This window comes from Protomyctophum bolini, assembly GCF_963924005.1.
Source record: "Protomyctophum bolini genome assembly, chromosome: 3".
Lineage (NCBI taxonomy): Eukaryota > Metazoa > Chordata > Actinopteri > Myctophiformes > Myctophidae > Protomyctophum > Protomyctophum bolini.
In genome coordinates this window covers 43,640,654-43,666,053 of record NC_137864.1, presented here as the reverse complement: position 1 = coordinate 43,666,053, position 25,400 = coordinate 43,640,654, and positions in this window count along the sequence as shown.

The following is a 25,400-nucleotide window of genomic DNA, read 5'->3' as shown; positions in this document are numbered from 1 at the left end:
GATTTGAAAAAAAATACGAAATGACAAAAACGATGGGTTATAGCCCATGTTTTTTGAAATTTTGGAAAAAAAAGTTAGCCTCGTTTCTCATCATTTTGGACCATGGGCTATAGCCCATATCGTACGGCATACTATAGCGCGCCGTTTTTCATCATTTTTGAAGATTTGAAAAAAATGACGAAATGACAAAAACGATGGGTTATAGCCCATGTTTTTTGAAATTTTGAAAAAAAAAGTTAGCCTCGTTTCTCATCATTTTGGACCATGGGCTATAGCCCATATCGTACGGCATACTATAGCGCGCCGTTTTTCATCATTTTTGATGATTTGACAAAAATTACGAAATGACAAAAACGATGGGTTATAGCCCATGTTTTTTGAAATTTTGAAAAAAAAAGTTAGCCTCGTTTCTCATCATTTTGGACCATGGGCTATAGCCCATATCGTACGGCATACTATAGCGCGCCGTTTTTCATCATTTTTTAAGATTTGAAAAAAATTACGAAATGACAAAAACGATGGGTTATAGCCCATGGTTTTTGAAATTTTGGAAAAAAAAGTTAGCCTCGTTTCTCATCATTTTGGACCATGGGCTATAGCCCATATCGTACGGCATACTATAGCGCGCCGTTTTTCATCATTTTTGATGATTTGACAAAAATTACGAAATGACAAAAACGATGGGTTATAGCCCATGTTTTTTGAAATTTTGAAAAAAAAAGTTAGCCTCGTTTCTCATCATTTTGGACCATGGGCTATAGCCCATATCGTACGGCATACTATAGCGCGCCGTTTTTCATCATTTTTGAAGATTTAAAAAAAATGATGAAATGACAAAAACGATGGGTTATAGCCCATGTTTTTTGAAATTTTGAAAAAAAAAGTTAGCCTCGTTTCTCATCATTTTGGACCATGGGCTATAGCCCATATCGTACGGCATACTATAGCGCGCCGTTTTTCATCATTTTTGATGATTTGACAAAAATTACGAAATGACAAAAACGATGGGTTATAGCCCATGTTTTTTGAAATTTTGAAAAAAAAAGTTAGCCTCGTTTCTCATCATTTTGGACCATGGGCTATAGCCCATATCGTACGGCATACTATAGCGTGCCGTTTTTCATCATTTTTGAAGATTTGAAAAAAATGATGAAATGACAAAAACGATGGGTTATAGCCCATGTTTTTTTTAATTTTGAAAAAAAAAGTTAGCCTCGTTTCTCATCATTTTGGACCATGGGCTATAGCCCATATCGTACGGCATACTATAGCGCGCCGTTTTTCATCATTTTTGAAGATTTGAAAAACATGACGAAATGACAAAAACGATGGGTTATAGCCCATGTTTTTTGAAATTTTGAAAAAAAACAGTTAGCCTCGTTTCTCATCATTTTCGACCATGGGCTATAGCCCATATCGTACGGCATACTATAGCGCGCCGTTTTTCATCATTTTTGAAGATTTGAAAAAAATGATGAAATGACAAAAACGATGGGTTATAGCCCATGTTTTTTGAAATTTTGAAAAAAAAAGTTAGCCTCGTTTCTCATCATTTTGGACCATGGGCTATAGCCCATATCGTACGGCATACTATAGCGCGCCGTTTTTCATCATTTTTGAAGATTTGAAAAAAATGACGAAATGACAAAAACGATGGGTTATAGCCCATGTTTTGTGAAATTTTGGAAAAAAAAGTTAGCCTCGTTTCTCATCATTTTGGACCATGGGCTATAGCCCATATCGTACGGCATACTATAGCGCGCCGTTTTTCATCATTTTTGAAGATTTGAAAAAAATGATGAAATGACAAAAACGATGGGTTATAGCCCATGTTTTTTGAAATTTTGAAAAAAAAAGTTAGCCTCGTTTCTCATCATTTTGGACCATGGGCTATAGCCCATATCGTACGGCATACTATAGCGCGCCGTTTTTCATCATTTTTGATGATTTGACAAAAATTACGAAATGACAAAAACGATGGGTTATAGCCCATGTTTTTTGAAATTTTGAAAAAAAAAGTTAGCCTCGTTTCTCATCATTTTGGACCATGGGCTATAGCCCATATCGTACGGCATACTATAGCGCGCCGTTTTTCATCATTTTTGAAGATTTGAAAAAAATGATGAAATGACAAAAACGATGGGTTGTAGCCCATGTTTTTTAAATTTTGAAAAAAAAAGTTAGCCTCGTTTCTCATCATTTTGGACCATGGGCTATAGCCCATATCGTACGGCATACTATAGCGCGCCGTTTTTCATCATTTTTGAAGATTTGAAAAAAATGACGAAATGACAAAAACGATGGGTTATAGCCCATGTTTTTTGAAATTTTGAAAAAAAACAGTTAGCCTCGTTTCTCATCATTTTGGACCATGGGCTATAGCCCATATCGTACGGCATACTATAGCGCGCCGTTTTTCATCATTTTTGAAGATTTGAAAAAAATGATGAAATGACAAAAACGATGGGTTATAGCCCATGTTTTTTGAAATTTTGAAAAAAAAAGTTAGCCTCGTTTCTCATCATTTTGGACCATGGGCTATAGCCCATATCGTACGGCATACTATAGCGCGCCGTTTTTCATCATTTTTGAAGATTTGAAAAAAATTACGAAATGACAAAAACGATGGGTTATAGCCCATGTTTTGTGAAATTTTGGGAAAAAAAGTTAGCCTCGTTTCTCATCATTTTGGACCATGGGCTATAGCCCATATCGTACGGCATACTATAGCGCGCCGTTTTTCATCATTTTTGAAGATTTGAAAAAAATGACGAAATGACAAAAACGATGGGTTATAGCCCATGTTTTTTGAAATTTTGAAAAAAAAAGTTAGCCTCGTTTCTCATCATTTTGGACCATGGGCTATAGCCCATATCGTACGGCATACTATAGCGCGCCGTTTTTCATCATTTTTGAAGATTTAAAAAAAATGATGAAATGACAAAAACGATGGGTTATAGCCCATGTTTTTTGAAATTTTGAAAAAAAAAGTTAGCCTCGTTTCTCATCATTTTGGACCATGGGCTATAGCCCATATCGTACGGCATACTATAGCGCGCCGTTTTTCATCATTTTTTAAGATTTGAAAAAAATTACGAAATGACAAAAACGATGGGTTATAGCCCATGTTTTTTGAAATTTTGGAAAAAAAAGTTAGCCTCGTTTCTCATCATTTTGGACCATGGGCTATAGCCCATATCGTACGGCATACTATAGCGCGCCGTTTTTCATCATTTTTGAAGATTTGAAAAAAATGACGAAATGACAAAAACGATGGGTTATTGCCCATGTTTTTTGAAATTTTGGAAAAAAAAGTTAGCCTCGTTTCTCATTATTTTGGACCATGGGCTATAGCCCATATCGTACGGCATACTATAGCGCGCCGTTTTTCATCATTTTTGAAGATTTGAAAAAAATGACGAAATGACAAAAACGATGGGTTATAGCCCATGTTTTTTGAAATTTTGGAAAAAAAAGTTAGCCTCGTTTCTCATTATTTTGGACCATGGGCTATAGCCCATATCGTACGGCATACTATAGCGCGCCGTTTTTCATCATTTTTGAAGATTTGAAAAAAATGATGAAATGACAAAAACGATGGGTTATAGCCCATGTTTTTTGAAATTTTGAAAAAAGAAGTTAGCCTCGTTTCTCATCATTTTGGACCATGGGCTATAGCCCATATCGTACGGCATACTATAGCGCGCCGTTTTTCATCATTTTTGAAGATTTGAAAAAAATTACGAAATGACAAAAACGATGGGTTATAGCCCATGTTTTGTGAAATTTTGGGAAAAAAAGTTAGCCTCGTTTCTCATCATTTTGGACCATGGGCTATAGCCCATATCGTACGGCATACTATAGCGCGCCGTTTTTCATCATTTTTGAAGATTTGAAAAAAATGACGAAATGACAAAAACGATGGGTTATAGCCCATGTTTTTTGAAATTTTGAAAAAAAAAGTTAGCCTCGTTTCTCATCATTTTGGACCATGGGCTATAGCCCATATCGTACGGCATACTATAGCGCGCCGTTTTTCATCATTTTTGAAGATTTAAAAAAAATGATGAAATGACAAAAACGATGGGTTATAGCCCATGTTTTTTGAAATTTTGAAAAAAAAAGTTAGCCTCGTTTCTCATCATTTTGGACCATGGGCTATAGCCCATATCGTACGGCATACTATAGCGCGCCGTTTTTCATCATTTTTTAAGATTTGAAAAAAATTACGAAATGACAAAAACGATGGGTTATAGCCCATGTTTTTTGAAATTTTGGAAAAAAAAGTTAGCCTCGTTTCTCATCATTTTGGACCATGGGCTATAGCCCATATCGTACGGCATACTATAGCGCGCCGTTTTTCATCATTTTTGAAGATTTGAAAAAAATGACGAAATGACAAAAACGATGGGTTATAGCCCATGTTTTTTGAAATTTTGAAAAAAAAAGTTAGCCTCGTTTCTCATCATTTTGGACCATGGGCTATAGCCCATATCGTACGGCATACTATAGCGCGCCGTTTTTCATCATTTTTGATGATTTGACAAAAATTACGAAATGACAAAAACGATGGGTTATAGCCCATGTTTTTTGAAATTTTGAAAAAAAACAGTTAGCCTCGTTTCTCATCATTTTGGACCATGGGCTATAGCCCATATCGTACGGCATACTATAGCGCGCCGTTTTTCATCATTTTTTAAGATTTGAAAAAAATTACGAAATTACAAAAACGATGGGTTATAGCCCATGTTTTTTGAAATTTTGGAAAAAAAAGTTAGCCTCGTTTCTCATCATTTTGGACCATGGGCTATAGCCCATATCGTACGGCATACTATAGCGCGCCGTTTTTCATCATTTTTGAAGATTTGAAAAAAATGACGAAATGACAAAAACGATGGGTTATAGCCCATGTTTTTTGAAATTTTGGAAAAAAAAGTTAGCCTCGTTTCTCATCATTTTGGACCATGGGCTATAGCCCATATCGTACGGCATACTATAGCGCGCCGTTTTTCATCATTTTTGAAGATTTGAAAAAAATGACGAAATGACAAAAACGATGGGTTATAGCCCATGTTTTTTGAAATTTTGAAAAAAAAAGTTAGCCTCGTTTCTCATCATTTTGGACCATGGGCTATAGCCCATATCGTACGGCATACTATAGCGCGCCGTTTTTCATCATTTTTGAAGATTTAAAAAAAATGATGAAATGACAAAAACGATGGGTTATAGCCCATGTTTTTGAAATTTTTTATAAAAAAAGTTAGCCTCGTTTCTCATCATTTTGGACCATGGGCTATAGCCCATATCGTACGGCATACTATAGCGCGCCGTTTTTCATCATTTTTTAAGATTTGAAAAAAATTACGAAAGACAAAAACGATGGGTTATAGTCCATGTTTTTTGAAATTTTGGAAAAAAAAGTTAGCCTCGTTTCTCATCATTTTGGACCATGGGCTATAGCCCATATCGTACGGCATACTATAGCGCGCCGTTTTTCATCATTTTTGAAGATTTGAAAAAAATGACGAAATGACAAAAACGATGGGTTATAGCCCATGTTTTTTGAAATTTTGAAAAAAAAAGTTAGCCTCGTTTCTCATCATTTTGGACCATGGGCTATAGCCCATATCGTACGGCATACTATAGCGCGCCGTTTTTCATCATTTTTGATGATTTGACAAAAATTACGAAATGACAAAAACGATGGGTTATAGCCCATGTTTTTTGAAATTTTGAAAAAAAAAGTTAGCCTCGTTTCTCATCATTTTGGACCATGGGCTATAGCCCATATCGTACGGCATACTATAGCGCGCCGTTTTTCATCATTTTTTAAGATTTGAAAAAAATTACGAAATGACAAAAACGATGGGTTATAGCCCATGTTTTTTGAAATTTTGGAAAAAAAGGTTAGCCTCGTTTCTCATCATTTTGGACCATGGGCTATAGCCCATATCGTACGGCATACTATAGCGCGCCGTTTTTCATCATTTTTTAAGATTTAAAAAAAATGACGAAATGACAAAAACGATGGGTTATAGCCCATGTTTTTTGAAATTTTGGAAAAAAAAGTTAGCCTCGTTTCTCATCATTTTGGACCATGGGCTATAGCCCATATCGTACGGCATACTATAGCGCGCCGTTTTTCATCATTTTTGATGATTTGACAAAAATTACGAAATGACAAAAACGATGGGTTATAGCCCATGTTTTTTGAAATTTTGAAAAAAAAAGTTAGCCTCGTTTCTCATCATTTTGGACCATGGGCTATAGCCCATATCGTACGGCATACTATAGCGCGCCGTTTTTCATCATTTTTGAAGATTTGAAAAAAATGACGAAATGACAAAAACGATGGGTTATAGCCCATGTTTTTTGAAATTTTGAAAAAAAAAGTTAGCCTCGTTTCTCATCATTTTGGACCATGGGCTATAGCCCATATCGTACGGCATACTATAGCGCGCCGTTTTTCATCATTTTTGAAGATTTGAAAAAAATGACGAAATGACAAAAACGATGGGTTATAGCCCATGTTTTTTGAAATTTTGAAAAAAAAAGTTAGCCTCGTTTCTCATAATTTTGGACCATGGGCTATAGCCCATATCGTACGGCATACTATAGCGCGCCGTTTTTCATCATTTTTGAAGATTTTAAAAAAATTATGAAATGACAAAAACGATGGGTTATAGCCCATGTTTTTTGAAATTTTGAAAAAAAAAGTTAGCCTCGTTTCTCATCATTTTGGACCATGGGCTATAGCCCATATCGTACGGCATACTATAGCGCGCCGTTTTTCATCATTTTTGATGATTTGACAAAAATTACGAAATGACAAAAACGATGGGTTATAGCCCATGTTTTTTGAAATTTTGAAAAAAAAAGTTAGCCTCGTTTCTCATCATTTTGGACCATGGGCTATAGCCCATATCGTACGGCATACTATAGCGCGCCGTTTTTCATCATTTTTTAAGATTTGAAAAAAATTACGAAATGACAAAAACGATGGGTTATAGCCCATGTTTTTTGAAATTTTGGAAAAAAAGGTTAGCCTCGTTTCTCATCATTTTGGACCATGGGCTATAGCCCATATCGTACGGCATACTATAGCGCGCCGTTTTTCATCATTTTTTAAGATTTAAAAAAAATGACGAAATGACAAAAACGATGGGTTATAGCCCATGTTTTTTGAAATTTTGGAAAAAAAAGTTAGCCTCGTTTCTCATCATTTTGGACCATGGGCTATAGCCCATATCGTACGGCATACTATAGCGCGCCGTTTTTCATCATTTTTGATGATTTGACAAAAATTACGAAATGACAAAAACGATGGGTTATAGCCCATGTTTTTTGAAATTTTGAAAAAAAAAGTTAGCCTCGTTTCTCATCATTTTGGACCATGGGCTATAGCCCATATCGTACGGCATACTATAGCGCGCCGTTTTTCATCATTTTTGAAGATTTGAAAAAAATGACGAAATGACAAAAACGATGGGTTATAGCCCATGTTTTTTGAAATTTTGAAAAAAAAAGTTAGCCTCGTTTCTCATCATTTTGGACCATGGGCTATAGCCCATATCGTACGGCATACTATAGCGCGCCGTTTTTCATCATTTTTGAAGATTTGAAAAAAATGACGAAATGACAAAAACGATGGGTTATAGCCCATGTTTTTTGAAATTTTGAAAAAAAAAGTTAGCCTCGTTTCTCATCATTTTGGACCATGGGCTATAGCCCATATCGTACGGCATACTATAGCGCGCCGTTTTTCATCATTTTTGAAGATTTTAAAAAAATTATGAAATGACAAAAACGATGGGTTATAGCCCATGTTTTTTGAAATTTTGAAAAAAAAAGTTAGCCTCGTTTCTCATCATTTTGGACCATGGGCTATAGCCCATATCGTACGGCATACTATAGCGCGCCGTTTTTCATCATTTTTGAAGATTTGAAAAAAATGACGAAATGACAAAAACGATGGGTTATAGCCCATGTTTTTTGAAATTTTGAAAAAAAAAGTTAGCCTCGTTTCTCATCATTTTGGACCATGGGCTATAGCCCATATCGTACGGCATACTATAGCGCGCCGTTTTTCATCATTTTTGAAGATTTAAAAAAAATGATGAAATGACAAAAACGATGGGTTATAGCCCATGTTTTTTGAAATTTTGAAAAAAAAAGTTAGCCTCGTTTCTCATCATTTTGGACCATGGGCTATTGCCCATATCGTACGGCATACTATAGCGCGCCGTTTTTCATCATTTTTTAAGATTTGAAAAAAATTACGAAATGACAAAAACGATGGGTTATAGCCCATGTTTTTTGAAATTTTGGAAAAAAAAGTTAGCCTCGTTTCTCATCATTTTGGACCATGGGCTATAGCCCATATCGTACGGCATACTATAGCGCGCCGTTTTTCATCATTTTTGAAGATTTGAAAAAAATGACGAAATGACAAAAACGATGGGTTATAGCCCATGTTTTTTGAAATTTTGGAAAAAAAAGTTAGCCTCGTTTCTCATCATTTTGGACCATGGGCTATAGCCCATATCGTACGGCATACTATAGCGCGCCGTTTTTCATCATTTTTGATGATTTGACAAAAATTACGAAATGACAAAAACGATGGGTTATAGCCCATGTTTTTTGAAATTTTGAAAAAAAAAGTTAGCCTCGTTTCTCATCATTTTGGACCATGGGCTATAGCCCATATCGTACGGCATACTATAGCGCGCCGTTTTTCATCATTTTTGAAGATTTGAAAAACATGACGAAATGACAAAAACGATGGGTTATAGCCCATGTTTTTTGAAATTTTGAAAAAAAACAGTTAGCCTCGTTTCTCATCATTTTGGACCATGGGCTATAGCCCATATCGTACGGCATACTATAGCGCGCCGTTTTTCATCATTTTTGAAGATTTGAAAAACATGACGAAATGACAAAAACGATGGGTTATAGCCCATGTTTTTTGAAATTTTGAAAAAAAAACAGTTAGCCTCGTTTCTCATCATTTTGGACCATGGGCTATAGCCCATATCGTACGGCATACTATAGCGCGCCGTTTTTCATCATTTTTGAAGATTTGAAAAAAATGATGAAATGACAAAAACGATGGGTTATAGCCCATGTTTTTTGAAATTTTGAAAAAAAAAGTTAGCCTCGTTTCTCATCATTTTGGACCATGGGCTATAGCCCATATCGTACGGCATACTATAGCGCGCCGTTTTTCATCATTTTTGAAGATTTGAAAAAAATGACGAAATGACAAAAACGATGGGTTATAGCCCATGTTTTGTGAAATTTTGGAAAAAAAAGTTAGCCTCGTTTCTCATCATTTTGGACCATGGGCTATAGCCCATATCGTACGGCATACTATAGCGCGCCGTTTTTCATCATTTTTGAAGATTTGAAAAAAATGACGAAATGACAAAAACGATGGGTTATAGCCCATGTTTTTTGAAATTTTGAAAAAAAAAGTTAGCCTCGTTTCTCATCATTTTGGACCATGGGCTATAGCCCATATCGTACGGCATACTATAGCGCGCCGTTTTTCATCATTTTTGAAGATTTAAAAAAAATGATGAAATGACAAAAACGATGGGTTATAGCCCATGTTTTTGAAATGTTTTATAAAAAAAGTTAGCCTCGTTTCTCATCATTTTGGACCATGGGCTATAGCCCATATCGTACGGCATACTATAGCGCGCCGTTTTTCATCATTTTTTAAGATTTGAAAAAAATTACGAAATGACAAAAACGATGGGTTATAGCCCATGTTTTTTGAAATTTTGGAAAAAAAAGTTAGCCTCGTTTCTCATCATTTTGGACCATGGGCTATAGCCCATATCGTACGGCATACTATAGCGCGCCGTTTTTCATCATTTTTGAAGATTTGAAAAAAATGACGAAATGACAAAAACGATGGGTTATAGCCCATGTTTTTTGAAATTTTGAAAAAAAAAGTTAGCCTCGTTTCTCATCATTTTGGACCATGGGCTATAGCCCATATCGTACGGCATACTATAGCGCGCCGTTTTTCATCATTTTTGATGATTTGACAAAAATTACGAAATGACAAAAACGATGGGTTATAGCCCATGTTTTTTGAAATTTTGAAAAAAGAACAGTTAGCCTCGTTTCTCATCATTTTGGACCATGGGCTATAGCCCATATCGTACGGCATACTATAGCGCGCCGTTTTTCATCATTTTTTAAGATTTGAAAAAAATTACGAAATGACAAAAACGATGGGTTATAGCCCATGTTTTTTGAAATTTTGGAAAAAAAAGTTAGCCTCGTTTCTCATCATTTTGGACCATGGGCTATAGCCCATATCGTACGGCATACTATAGCGCGCCGTTTTTCATCATTTTTGAAGATTTGAAAAAATGACGAAATGACAAAAACGATGGGTTATAGCCCATGTTTTTTGAAATTTTGGAAAAAAAAGTTAGCCTCGTTTCTCATCATTTTGGACCATGGGCTATAGCCCATATCGTACGGCATACTATAGCGCGCCGTTTTTCATCATTTTTGAAGATTTGAAAAAAATTACGAAATGACAAAAACGATGGGTTATAGCCCATGTTTTTTGAAATTTTGGGAAAAAAAGTTTGCCTCGTTTCTCATCATTTTGGACCATGGGCTATAGCCCATATCGTACGGCATACTATAGCGCGCCGTTTTTCATCATTTTTGAAGATTTGAAAAAAATGACGAAATGACAAAAACGATGGGTTATAGCCCATGTTTTTTGAAATTTTGGAAAAAAAAGTTAGCCTCGTTTCTCATCATTTTGGACCATGGGCTATAGCCCATATCGTACGGCATACTATAGCGCGCCGTTTTTCATCATTTTTGATGATTTGACAAAAATTACGAAATGACAAAAACGATGGGTTATAGCCCATGTTTTTTGAAATTTTGGAAAAAAAAGTTTGCCTCGTTTCTCATCATTTTGGACCATGGGCTATAGCCCATATCGTACGGCATACTATAGCGCGCCGTTTTTCATCATTTTTGAAGATTTGAAAAAAATGACGAAATGACAAAAACGATGGGTTATAGCCCATGGTTTTTGAAATTTTGGAAAAAAAAGTTAGCCTCGTTTCTCATCATTTTGGACCATGGGCTATAGCCCATATCGTACGGCATACTATAGCGCGCCGTTTTTCATCATTTTTGAAGATTTGAAAAAAATGACGAAATGACAAAAACGATGGGTTATAGCCCATGTTTTTTTAAATTTTGGAAAAAAAAGTTAGCCTCGTTTCTCATCATTTTGGACCATGGGCTATAGCCCATATCGTACGGCATACTATAGCGCGCCGTTTTTCATCATTTTTGAAGATTTGAAAAAAATGACGAAATGACAAAAACGATGGGTTATAGCCCATGTTTTTTGAAATTTTGGAAAAAAAAGTTTGCCTCGTTTCTCATCATTTTGGACCATGGGCTATAGCCCATATCGTACGGCATACTATAGCGCGCCGTTTTTCATCATTTTTGAAGATTTGAAAAAAATGACGAAATGACAAAAACGATGGGTTATAGCCCATGTTTTTTGAAATTTTGGAAAAAAAAGTTAGCCTCGTTTCTCATCATTTTGGACCATGGGCTATAGCCCATATCGTACGGCATACTATAGCGCGCCGTTTTTCATCATTTTTGATGATTTGACAAAAATTACGAAATGACAAAAACGATGGGTTATAGCCCATGTTTTTTGAAATTTTGGAAAAAAAAGTTAGCCTCGTTTCTCATCATTTTGGACCATGGGCTATAGCCCATATCGTACGGCATACTATAGCGCGCCGTTTTTCATCATTTTTGAAGATTTGAAAAAAATGACGAAATGACAAAAACGATGGGTTATAGCCCATGTTTTTTGAAATTTTGGAAAAAAAAGTTAGCCTCGTTTCTCATAATTTTGGACCATGGGCTATAGCCCATATCGTACGGCATACTATAGCGCGCCGTTTTTCATCATTTTTGATGATTTGACAAAAATTACGAAATGACAAAAACGATGGGTTATAGCCCATGTTTTTTGAAATTTTGAAAAAAAAAGTTAGCCTCGTTTCTCATCATTTTGGACCATGGGCTATAGCCCATATCGTACGGCATACTATAGCGCGCCGTTTTTCATCATTTTTGAAGATTTAAAAAAAATGATGAAATGACAAAAACGATGGGTTATAGCCCATGTTTTTGAAATTTTTTATAAAAAAAGTTAGCCTCGTTTCTCATCATTTTGGACCATGGGCTATAGCCCATATCGTACGGCATACTATAGCGCGCCGTTTTTCATCATTTTTTAAGATTTGAAAAAAAATACGAAATGACAAAAACGATGGGTTATAGCCCATGTTTTTTGAAATTTTGGAAAAAAAAGTTAGCCTCGTTTCTCATCATTTTGGACCATGGGCTATAGCCCATATCGTACGGCATACTATAGCGCGCCGTTTTTCATCATTTTTGAAGATTTGAAAAAAATGACGAAATGACAAAAACGATGGGTTATAGCCCATGTTTTTTGAAATTTTGAAAAAAAAAGTTAGCCTCGTTTCTCATCATTTTGGACCATGGGCTATAGCCCATATCGTACGGCATACTATAGCGCGCCGTTTTTCATCATTTTTGATGATTTGACAAAAATTACGAAATGACAAAAACGATGGGTTATAGCCCATGTTTTTTGAAATTTTGAAAAAAAAAGTTAGCCTCGTTTCTCATCATTTTGGACCATGGGCTATAGCCCATATCGTACGGCATACTATAGCGCGCCGTTTTTCATCATTTTTTAAGATTTGAAAAAAATTACGAAATGACAAAAACGATGGGTTATAGCCCATGGTTTTTGAAATTTTGGAAAAAAAAGTTAGCCTCGTTTCTCATCATTTTGGACCATGGGCTATAGCCCATATCGTACGGCATACTATAGCGCGCCGTTTTTCATCATTTTTGATGATTTGACAAAAATTACGAAATGACAAAAACGATGGGTTATAGCCCATGTTTTTTGAAATTTTGAAAAAAAAAGTTAGCCTCGTTTCTCATCATTTTGGACCATGGGCTATAGCCCATATCGTACGGCATACTATAGCGCGCCGTTTTTCATCATTTTTGAAGATTTAAAAAAAATGATGAAATGACAAAAACGATGGGTTATAGCCCATGTTTTTTGAAATTTTGAAAAAAAAAGTTAGCCTCGTTTCTCATCATTTTGGACCATGGGCTATAGCCCATATCGTACGGCATACTATAGCGCGCCGTTTTTCATCATTTTTGATGATTTGACAAAAATTACGAAATGACAAAAACGATGGGTTATAGCCCATGTTTTTTGAAATTTTGAAAAAAAAAGTTAGCCTCGTTTCTCATCATTTTGGACCATGGGCTATAGCCCATATCGTACGGCATACTATAGCGTGCCGTTTTTCATCATTTTTGAAGATTTGAAAAAAATGATGAAATGACAAAAACGATGGGTTATAGCCCATGTTTTTTTTAATTTTGAAAAAAAAAGTTAGCCTCGTTTCTCATCATTTTGGACCATGGGCTATAGCCCATATCGTACGGCATACTATAGCGCGCCGTTTTTCATCATTTTTGAAGATTTGAAAAACATGACGAAATGACAAAAACGATGGGTTATAGCCCATGTTTTTTGAAATTTTGAAAAAAAACAGTTAGCCTCGTTTCTCATCATTTTCGACCATGGGCTATAGCCCATATCGTACGGCATACTATAGCGCGCCGTTTTTCATCATTTTTGAAGATTTGAAAAAAATGATGAAATGACAAAAACGATGGGTTATAGCCCATGTTTTTTGAAATTTTGAAAAAAAAAGTTAGCCTCGTTTCTCATCATTTTGGACCATGGGCTATAGCCCATATCGTACGGCATACTATAGCGCGCCGTTTTTCATCATTTTTGAAGATTTGAAAAAAATGACGAAATGACAAAAACGATGGGTTATAGCCCATGTTTTGTGAAATTTTGGAAAAAAAAGTTAGCCTCGTTTCTCATCATTTTGGACCATGGGCTATAGCCCATATCGTACGGCATACTATAGCGCGCCGTTTTTCATCATTTTTGAAGATTTGAAAAAAATGACGAAATGACAAAAACGATGGGTTATAGCCCATGTTTTTTGAAATTTTGAAAAAAAAAGTTAGCCTCGTTTCTCATCATTTTGGACCATGGGCTATAGCCCATATCGTACGGCATACTATAGCGCGCCGTTTTTCATCATTTTTGAAGATTTAAAAAAAATGATGAAATGACAAAAACGATGGGTTATAGCCCATGTTTTTGAAATTTTTTATAAAAAAAGTTAGCCTCGTTTCTCATCATTTTGGACCATGGGCTATAGCCCATATCGTACGGCATACTTTAGCGCGCCGTTTTTCATCATTTTTTAAGATTTGAAAAAAATTACGAAATGATAAAAACGATGCGTTATAGCCCATGTTTTTTGAAATTTTGGAAAAAAAAGTTAGCCTCGTTTCTCATCATTTTGGACCATGGGCTATAGCCCATATCGTACGGCATACTATAGCGCGCCGTTTTTCATCATTTTTGAAGATTTGAAAAAAATGACGAAATGACAAAAACGATGGGTTATAGCCCATGTTTTTTGAAATTTTGAAAAAAAAAGTTAGCCTCGTTTCTCATCATTTTGGACCATGGGCTATAGCCCATATCGTACGGCATACTATAGCGCGCCGTTTTTCATCATTTTTGAAGATTTGAAAAAAATGATGAAATGACAAAAACGATGGGTTGTAGCCCATGTTTTTTAAATTTTGAAAAAAAAAGTTAGCCTCGTTTCTCATCATTTTGGACCATGGGCTATAGCCCATATCGTACGGCATACTATAGCGCGCCGTTTTTCATCATTTTTGAAGATTTGAAAAAAATGACGAAATGACAAAAACGATGGGTTATAGCCCATGTTTTTTGAAATTTTGAAAAAAAACAGTTAGCCTCGTTTCTCATCATTTTGGACCATGGGCTATAGCCCATATCGTACGGCATACTATAGCGCGCCGTTTTTCATCATTTTTGAAGATTTGAAAAAAATGATGAAATGACAAAAACGATGGGTTATAGCCCATGTTTTTTGAAATTTTGAAAAAAAAGGTTAGCCTCGTTTCTCATCATTTTGGACCATGGGCTATAGCCCATATCGTACGGCATACTATAGCGCGCCGTTTTTCATCATTTTTGAAGATTTGAAAAAAATGACGAAATGACAAAAACGATGGGTTATAGCCCATGTTTTGTGAAATTTTGGAAAAAAAAGTTAGCCTCGTTTCTCATCATTTTGGACCATGGGCTATAGCCCATATCGTACGGCATACTATAGCGCGCCGTTTTTCATCATTTTTGAAGATTTGAAAAAAATGACGAAATGACAAAAACGATGGGTTATAGCCCATGTTTTTTGAAATTTTGAAAAAAAAAGTTAGCCTCGTTTCTCATCATTTTGGACCATGGGCTATAGCCCATATCGTACGGCATACTATAGCGCGCCGTTTTTCATCATTTTTGAAGATTTAAAAAAAATTATGAAATGACAAAAACGATGGGTTATAGCCCATGTTTTTGAAATTTTTTATAAAAAAAGTTAGCCTCGTTTCTCATCATTTTGGACCATGGGCTATAGCCCATATCGTACGGCATACTATAGCGCGCCGTTTTTCATAATTTTTTAAGATTTGAAAAAAATTACGAAATGACAAAAACGATGGGTTATATCCCATGTTTTTTGAAATTTTGGAAAAAAAAGTTAGCCTCGTTTCTCATCATTTTGGACCATGGGCTATAGCCCATATCGTACGGCATACTATAGCGCGCCGTTTTTCATCATTTTTGAAGATTTGAAAAAAATGACGAAATGACAAAAACGATGGGTTATAGCCCATGTTTTTTGAAATTTTGAAAAAAATAGTTAGCCTCGTTTCTCATCATTTTGGACCATGGGCTCTAGCCCATATCGTACGGCATACTATAGCGCGCCGTTTTTCATCATTTTTGATGATTTGACAAAAATTACGAAATGACAAAAACGATGGGTTATAGCCCATGTTTTTTGAAATTTTGAAAAAAAACAGTTAGCCTCGTTTCTCATCATTTTGGACCATGGGCTATAGCCCATATCGTACGGCATACTATAGCGCGCCGTTTTCATCATTTTTGAAGATTTGAAAAAAATGACGAAATGACAAAAACGATGGGTTATAGCCCATGTTTTTTGAAATTTTGAAAAAAAAAGTTAGCCTCGTTTCTCATCATTTTGGACCATGGGCTATAGCCCATATCGTACGGCATACTATAGCGCGCCGTTTTTCATCATTTTTGAAGATTTGAAAAAAATGACGAAATGACAAAAACGATGGGTTATAGCCCATGTTTTTTGAAATTTTGAAAAAAAAAGTTAGCCTCGTTTCTCATCATTTTGGACCATGGGCTATAGCCCATATCGTACGGCATACTATAGCGCGCCGTTTTTCATCATTTTTGAAGATTTAAAAAAAATGATGAAATGACAAAAACGATGGGTTATAGCCCATGTTTTTGAAATTTTTTATAAAAAAAGTTAGCCTCGTTTCTCATCATTTTGGACCATGGGCTATAGCCCATATCGTACGGCATACTATAGCGCGCCGTTTTTCATCATTTTTTAAGATTTGAAAAAAATTACGAAATGACAAAAACGATGGGTTATAGCCCATGTTTTTTGAAATTTTGAAAAAAAAAGTTAGCCTCGTTTCTCATCATTTTGGACCATGGGCTATAGCCCATATCGTACGGCATACTATAGCGCGCCGTTTTTCATCATTTTTGATGATTTGACAAAAATTACGAAATGACAAAAACGATGGGTTATAGCCCATGTTTTTTGAAATTTTGAAAAAAAAAGTTAGCCTCGTTTCTCATCATTTTGGACCATGGGCTATAGCCCATATCGTACGGCATACTATAGCGCGCCGTTTTTCATCATTTTTGAAGATTTGAAAAAAATGACGAAATGACAAAAACGATGGGTTATAGCCCATGTTTTGTGAAATTTTGGAAAAAAAAGTTAGCCTCGTTTCTCATCATTTTGGACCATGGGCTATAGCCCATATCGTACGGCATACTATAGCGCGCCGTTTTTCATCATTTTTGAAGATTTGAAAAAAATGACGAAATGACAAAAACGATGGGTTATAGCCCATGTTTTTTGAAATTTTGAAAAAAAAAGTTAGCCTCGTTTCTCATCATTTTGGACCATGGGCTATAGCCCATATCGTACGGCATACTATAGCGCGCCGTTTTTCATCATTTTTGAAGATTTAAAAAAAATTATGAAATGACAAAAACGATGGGTTATAGCCCATGTTTTTGAAATTTTTTATAAAAAAAGTTAGCCTCGTTTCTCATCATTTTGGACCATGGGCTATAGCCCATATCGTACGGCATACTATAGCGCGCCGTTTTTCATAATTTTTTAAGATTTGAAAAAAATTACGAAATGACAAAAACGATGGGTTATATCCCATGTTTTTTGAAATTTTGGAAAAAAAAGTTAGCCTCGTTTCTCATCATTTTGGACCATGGGCTATAGCCCATATCGTACGGCATACTATAGCGCGCCGTTTTTCATCATTTTTGAAGATTTGAAAAAAATGACGAAATGACAAAAACGATGGGTTATAGCCCATGTTTTTTGAAATTTTGAAAAAAATAGTTAGCCTCGTTTCTCATCATTTTGGACCATGGGCTCTAGCCCATATCGTACGGCATACTATAGCGCGCCGTTTTTCATCATTTTTGATGATTTGACAAAAATTACGAAATGACAAAAACGATGGGTTATAGCCCATGTTTTTTGAAATTTTGAAAAAAAACAGTTAGCCTCGTTTCTCATCATTTTGGACCATGGGCTATAGCCCATATCGTACGGCATACTATAGCGCGCCGTTTTCATCATTTTTGAAGATTTGAAAAAAATGACGAAATGACAAAAACGATGGGTTATAGCCCATGTTTTTTGAAATTTTGAAAAAAAAAGTTAGCCTCGTTTCTCATCATTTTGGACCATGGGCTATAGCCCATATCGTACGGCATACTATAGCGCGCCGTTTTTCATCATTTTTGAAGATTTGAAAAAAATGACGAAATGACAAAAACGATGGGTTATAGCCCATGTTTTTTGAAATTTTGAAAAAAAAAGTTAGCCTCGTTTCTCATCATTTTGGACCATGGGCTATAGCCCATATCGTACGGCATACTATAGCGCGCCGTTTTTCATCATTTTTGAAGATTTAAAAAAAATGATGAAATGACAAAAACGATGGGTTATAGCCCATGTTTTTGAAATTTTTTATAAAAAAAGTTAGCCTCGTTTCTCATCATTTTGGACCATGGGCTATAGCCCATATCGTACGGCATACTATAGCGCGCCGTTTTTCATCATTTTTTAAGATTTGAAAAAAATTACGAAATGACAAAAACGATGGGTTATAGCCCATGTTTTTTGAAATTTTGAAAAAAAAAGTTAGCCTCGTTTCTCATCATTTTGGACCATGGGCTATAGCCCATATCGTACGGCATACTATAGCGCGCCGTTTTTCATCATTTTTGATGATTTGACAAAAATTACGAAATGACAAAAACGATGGGTTATAGCCCATGTTTTTTGAAATTTTGAAAAAAAAAGTTAGCCTCGTTTCTCATCATTTTGGACCATGGGCTATAGCCCATATCGTACGGCATACTATAGCGTGCCGTTTTTCATCATTTTTGAAGATTTGAAAAAAATGATGAAATGACAAAAACGATGGGTTATAGCCCATGTTTTTTTTAATTTTGAAAAAAAAAGTTAGCCTCGTTTCTCATCATTTTGGACCATGGGCTATAGCCCATATCGTACGGCATACTATAGCGCGCCGTTTTTCATCATTTTTGAAGATTTGAAAAACATGACGAAATGACAAAAACGATGGGTTATAGCCCATGTTTTTTGAAATTTTGAAAAAAAACAGTTAGCCTCGTTTCTCATCATTTTCGACCATGGGCTATAGCCCATATCGTACGGCATACTATAGCGCGCCGTTTTTCATCATTTTTGAAGATTTGAAAAAAATGATGAAATGACAAAAACGATGGGTTATAGCCCATGTTTTTTGAAATTTTGAAAAAAAAAGTTAGCCTCGTTTCTCATCATTTTGGACCATGGGCTATAGCCCATATCGTACGGCATACTATAGCGCGCCGTTTTTCATCATTTTTGAAGATTTGAAAAAAATGACGAAATGACAAAAACGATGGGTTATAGCCCATGTTTTGTGAAATTTTGGAAAAAAAAGTTAGCCTCGTTTCTCATCATTTTGGACCATGGGCTATAGCCCATATCGTACGGCATACTATAGCGCGCCGTTTTTCATCATTTTTGAAGATTTGAAAAAAATGACGAAATGACAAAAACGATGGGTTATAGCCCATGTTTTTTGAAATTTTGAAAAAAAAAGTTAGCCTCGTTTCTCATCATTTTGGACCATGGGCTATAGCCCATATCGTACGGCATACTATAGCGCGCCGTTTTTCATCATTTTTGAAGATTTAAAAAAAATGATGAAATGACAAAAACGATGGGTTATAGCCCATGTTTTTGAATTTTTTTATAAAAAAAGTTAGCCTCGTTTCTCATCATTTTGGACCATGGGCTATAGCCCATATCGTACGGCATACTTTAGCGCGCCGTTTTTCATCATTTTTTAAGATTTGAAAAAAATTACGAAATGATAAAAACGATGCGTTATAGCCCATGTTTTTTGAAATTTTGGAAAAAAAAGTTAGCCTCGTTTCTCATCATTTTGGACCATGGGCTATAGCCCATATCGTACGGCATACTATAGCGCGCCGTTTTTCATCATTTTTGAAGATTTGAAAAAAATGACGAAATGACAAAAACGATGGGTTATAGCCCATGTTTTTTGAAATTTTGAAAAAAAAAGTTAGCCTCGTTTCTCATCATTTTGGACCATGGGCTATAGCCCATATCGTACGGCATACTATAGCGCGCCGTTTTTCATCATTTTTGAAGATTTGAAAAAAATGATGAAATGACAAAAACGATGGGTTGTAGCCCATGTTTTTTAAATTTTGAAAAAAAAAGTTAGCCTCGTTTCTCATCATTTTGGACCATGGGCTATAGCCCATATCGTACGGCATACTTTAGCGCGCCGTTTTTCATCATTTTTGAAGATTTGAAAAAAATGACGAAATGATAAAAACGATGCGTTATAGCCCATGTTTTTTGAAATTTTGGAAAAAAAAGTTAGCCTCGTTTCTCATCATTTTGGACCATGGGCTATAGCCCATATCGTACGGCATACTATAGCGCGCCGTTTTTCATCATTTTTGAAGATTTGAAAAAAATGACGAAATGACAAAAACGATGGGTTATAGCCCATGTTTTTTGAAATTTTGAAAAAAAAAGTTAGCCTCGTTTCTCATCATTTTGGACCATGGGCTATAGCCCATATCGTACGGCATACTATAGCGCGCCGTTTTTCATCATTTTTGAAGATTTGAAAAAAATGATGAAATGACAAAAACGATGGGTTGTAGCCCATGTTTTTTAAATTTTGAAAAAAAAAGTTAGCCTCGTTTCTCATCATTTTGGACCATGGGCTATAGCCCATATCGTACGGCATACTATAGCGCGCCGTTTTTCATCATTTTTGAAGATTTGAAAAAAATGACGAAATGACAAAAACGATGGGTTATAGCCCATGTTTTTTGAAATTTTGAAAAAAAACAGTTAGCCTCGTTTCTCATCATTTTGGACCATGGGCTATAGCCCATATCGTACGGCATACTATAGCGCGCCGTTTTTCATCATTTTTGAAGATTTGAAAAAAATGATGAAATGACAAAAACGATGGGTTATAGCCCATGTTTTTTGAAATTTTGAAAAAAAAGGTTAGCCTCGTTTCTCATCATTTTGGACCATGGGCTATAGCCCATATCGTACGGCATACTATAGCGCGCCGTTTTTCATCATTTTTGAAGATTTGAAAAAAATGACGAAATGACAAAAACGATGGGTTATAGCCCATGTTTTGTGAAATTTTGGAAAAAAAAGTTAGCCTCGTTTCTCATCATTTTGGACCATGGGCTATAGCCCATATCGTACGGCATACTATAGCGCGCCGTTTTTCATCATTTTTGAAGATTTGAAAAAAATGACGAAATGACAAAAACGATGGGTTATAGCCCATGTTTTTTGAAATTTTGAAAAAAAAAGTTAGCCTCGTTTCTCATCATTTTGGACCATGGGCTATAGCCCATATCGTACGGCATACTATAGCGCGCCGTTTTTCATCATTTTTGAAGATTTAAAAAAAATTATGAAATGACAAAAACGATGGGTTATAGCCCATGTTTTTGAAATTTTTTATAAAAAAAGTTAGCCTCGTTTCTCATCATTTTGGACCATGGGCTATAGCCCATATCGTACGGCATACTATAGCGCGCCGTTTTTCATAATTTTTTAAGATTTGAAAAAAATTACGAAATGACAAAAACGATGGGTTATATCCCATGTTTTTTGAAATTTTGGAAAAAAAAGTTAGCCTCGTTTCTCATCATTTTGGACCATGGGCTATAGCCCATATCGTACGGCATACTATAGCGCGCCGTTTTTCATCATTTTTGAAGATTTGAAAAAAATGACGAAATGACAAAAACGATGGGTTATAGCCCATGTTTTTTGAAATTTTGAAAAAAATAGTTAGCCTCGTTTCTCATCATTTTGGACCATGGGCTCTAGCCCATATCGTACGGCATACTATAGCGCGCCGTTTTTCATCATTTTTGATGATTTGACAAAAATTACGAAATGACAAAAACGATGGGTTATAGCCCATGTTTTTTGAAATTTTGAAAAAAAACAGTTAGCCTCGTTTCTCATCATTTTGGACCATGGGCTATAGCCCATATCGTACGGCATACTATAGCGCGCCGTTTTCATCATTTTTGAAGATTTGAAAAAAATGACGAAATGACAAAAACGATGGGTTATAGCCCATGTTTTTTGAAATTTTGAAAAAAAAAGTTAGCCTCGTTTCTCATCATTTTGGACCATGGGCTATAGCCCATATCGTACGGCATACTATAGCGCGCCGTTTTTCATCATTTTTGAAGATTTAAAAAAAATGATGAAATGACAAAAACGATGGGTTATAGCCCATGTTTTTGAAATTTTTTATAAAAAAAGTTAGCCTCGTTTCTCATCATTTTGGACCATGGGCTATAGCCCATATCGTACGGCATACTATAGCGCGCCGTTTTTCATCATTTTTTAAGATTTGAAAAAAATTACGAAATGACAAAAACGATGGGTTATAGCCCATGTTTTTTGAAATTTTGAAAAAAAAAGTTAGCCTCGTTTCTCATCATTTTGGACCATGGGCTATAGCCCATATCGTACGGCATACTATAGCGCGCCGTTTTTCATCATTTTTGATGATTTGACAAAAATTACGAAATGACAAAAACGATGGGTTATAGCCCATGTTTTTTGAAATTTTGAAAAAAAAAGTTAGCCTCGTTTCTCATCATTTTGGACCATGGGCTATAGCCCATATCGTACGGCATACTATAGCGCGCCGTTTTTCATCATTTTTGAAGATTTGAAAAAAATGACGAAATGACAAAAACGATGGGTTATAGCCCATGTTTTTTGAAATTTTGAAAAAAAAAGTTAGCCTCGTTTCTCATCATTTTGGACCATGGGCTATAGCCCATATCGTACGGCATACTATAGCGCGCCGTTTTTCATCATTTTTGAAGATTTAAAAAAAATGATGAAATGACAAAAACGATGGGTTATAGCCCATGTTTTTGAAATTTTTTATAAAAAAAGTTAGCCTCGTTTCTCATCATTTTGGACCATGGGCTATAGCCCATATCGTACGGCATACTATAGCGCGCCGTTTTTCATCATTTTTTAAGATTTGAAAAAAATTACGAAATGACAAAAACGATGGGTTATAGCCCATGTTTTTTGAAATTTTGGAAAAAAAAGTTAGCCTCGTTTCTCATCATTTTGGACCATGGGCTATAGCCCATATCGTACGGCATACTATAGCGCGCCGTTTTTCATCATTTTTGAAGATTTAAAAAAAATTATGAAATGACAAAAACGATGGGTTATAGCCCATGTTTTTGAATTTTTTTATAAAAAAAGTTAGCCTCGTTTCTCATCATTTTGGACCATGGGCTATAGCCCATATCGTACGGCATACTATAGCGCGCCGTTTTTCATCATTTTTTAAGATTTGAAAAAAATTACGAAATGACAAAAACGATGGGTTATAGCCCATGTTTTTTGAAATTTTGGAAAAAAAAGTTAGCCTCGTTTCTCATCATTTTGGACCATGGGCTATAGCCCATATCGTACGGCATACTATAGCGCGCCGTTTTTCATCATTTTTGAAGATTTGAAAAAAATGACGAAATGACAAAAACGATGGGTTATAGCCCATGTTTTTTGAAATTTTGAAAAAAAAAGTTAGCCTCGTTTCTCATCATTTTGGACCATGGGCTATAGCCCATATCGTACGGCATACTATAGCGCGCCGTTTTTCATCATTTTTGATGATTTGACAAAAATTACGAAATGACAAAAACGATGGGTTATAGCCCATGTTTTTTGAAATTTTGAAAAAAAAAGTTAGCCTCGTTTCTCATCATTTTGGACCATGGGCTATAGCCCATATCGTACGGCATACTATAGCGCGCCGTTTTTCATCATTTTTGAAGATTTAAAAAAAATGATGAAATGACAAAAACGATGGGTTATAGCCCATGTTTTTTGAAATTTTGAAAAAAAAAGTTAGCCTCGTTTCTCATCATTTTGGACCATGGGCTATAGCCCATATCGTACGGCATACTATAGCGCGCCGTTTTTCATCATTTTTGAAGATTTGAAAAAAATGACGAAATGACAAAAACGATGGGTTATAGCCCATGTTTTTTGAAAATTTGAAAAAAAAAGTTAGCCTCGTTTCTCATCATTTTGGACCATGGGCTATAGCCCATATCGTACGGCATACTATAGCGCGCCGTTTTTCATCATTTTTGAAGATTTGAAAAAAAAGACGAAATGACAAAAACGATGGGTTATAGCCCATGTTTTTTGAAATTTTGGAAAAAAAAGTTAGCCTCGTTTCTCATCATTTTGGACCATGGGCTATAGCCCATATCGTACGGCATACTATAGCGCGCCGTTTTTCATCATTTTTGAAGATTTGAAAAAAATGACGAAATGACAAAAACGATGGGTTATAGCCCATGTTTTTTGAAATTTTGGAAAAAAAAGTTTGCCTCGTTTCTCATCATTTTGGACCATGGGCTATAGCCCATATCGTACGGCATACTATAGCGCGCCGTTTTTCATCATTTTTGAAGATTTGAAAAAAATGACGAAATGACAAAAACGATGGGTTATAGCCCATGTTTTTTGAAATTTTGGAAAAAAAAGTTAGCCTCGTTTCTCATCATTTTGGACCATGGGCTATAGCCCATATCGTACGGCATACTATAGCGCGCCGTTTTTCATCATTTTTGATGATTTGACAAAAATTACGAAATGACAAAAACGATGGGTTATAGCCCATGTTTTTTGAAATTTTGGAAAAAAAAGTTAGCCTCGTTTCTCATCATTTTGGACCATGGGCTATAGCCCATATCGTACGGCATACTATAGCGCGCCGTTTTTCATCATTTTTGAAGATTTGAAAAAAATGACGAAATGACAAAAACGATGGGTTATAGCCCATGTTTTTTGAAATTTTGGAAAAAAAAGTTAGCCTCGTTTCTCATAATTTTGGACCATGGGCTATAGCCCATATCGTACGGCATACTATAGCGCGCCGTTTTTCATCATTTTTGATGATTTGACAAAAATTACGAAATGACAAAAACGATGGGTTATAGCCCATGTTTTTTGAAATTTTGAAAAAAAAAGTTAGCCTCGTTTCTCATCATTTTGGACCATGGGCTATAGCCCATATCGTACGGCATACTATAGCGCGCCGTTTTTCATCATTTTTGAAGATTTAAAAAAAATGATGAAATGACAAAAACGATGGGTTATAGCCCATGTTTTTGAAATTTTTTATAAAAAAAGTTAGCCTCGTTTCTCATCATTTTGGACCATGGGCTATAGCCCATATCGTACGGCATACTATAGCGCGCCGTTTTTCATCATTTTTTAAGATTTGAAAAAAAATACGAAATGACAAAAACGATGGGTTATAGCCCATGTTTTTTGAAATTTTGGAAAAAAAAGTTAGCCTCGTTTCTCATCATTTTGGACCATGGGCTATAGCCCATATCG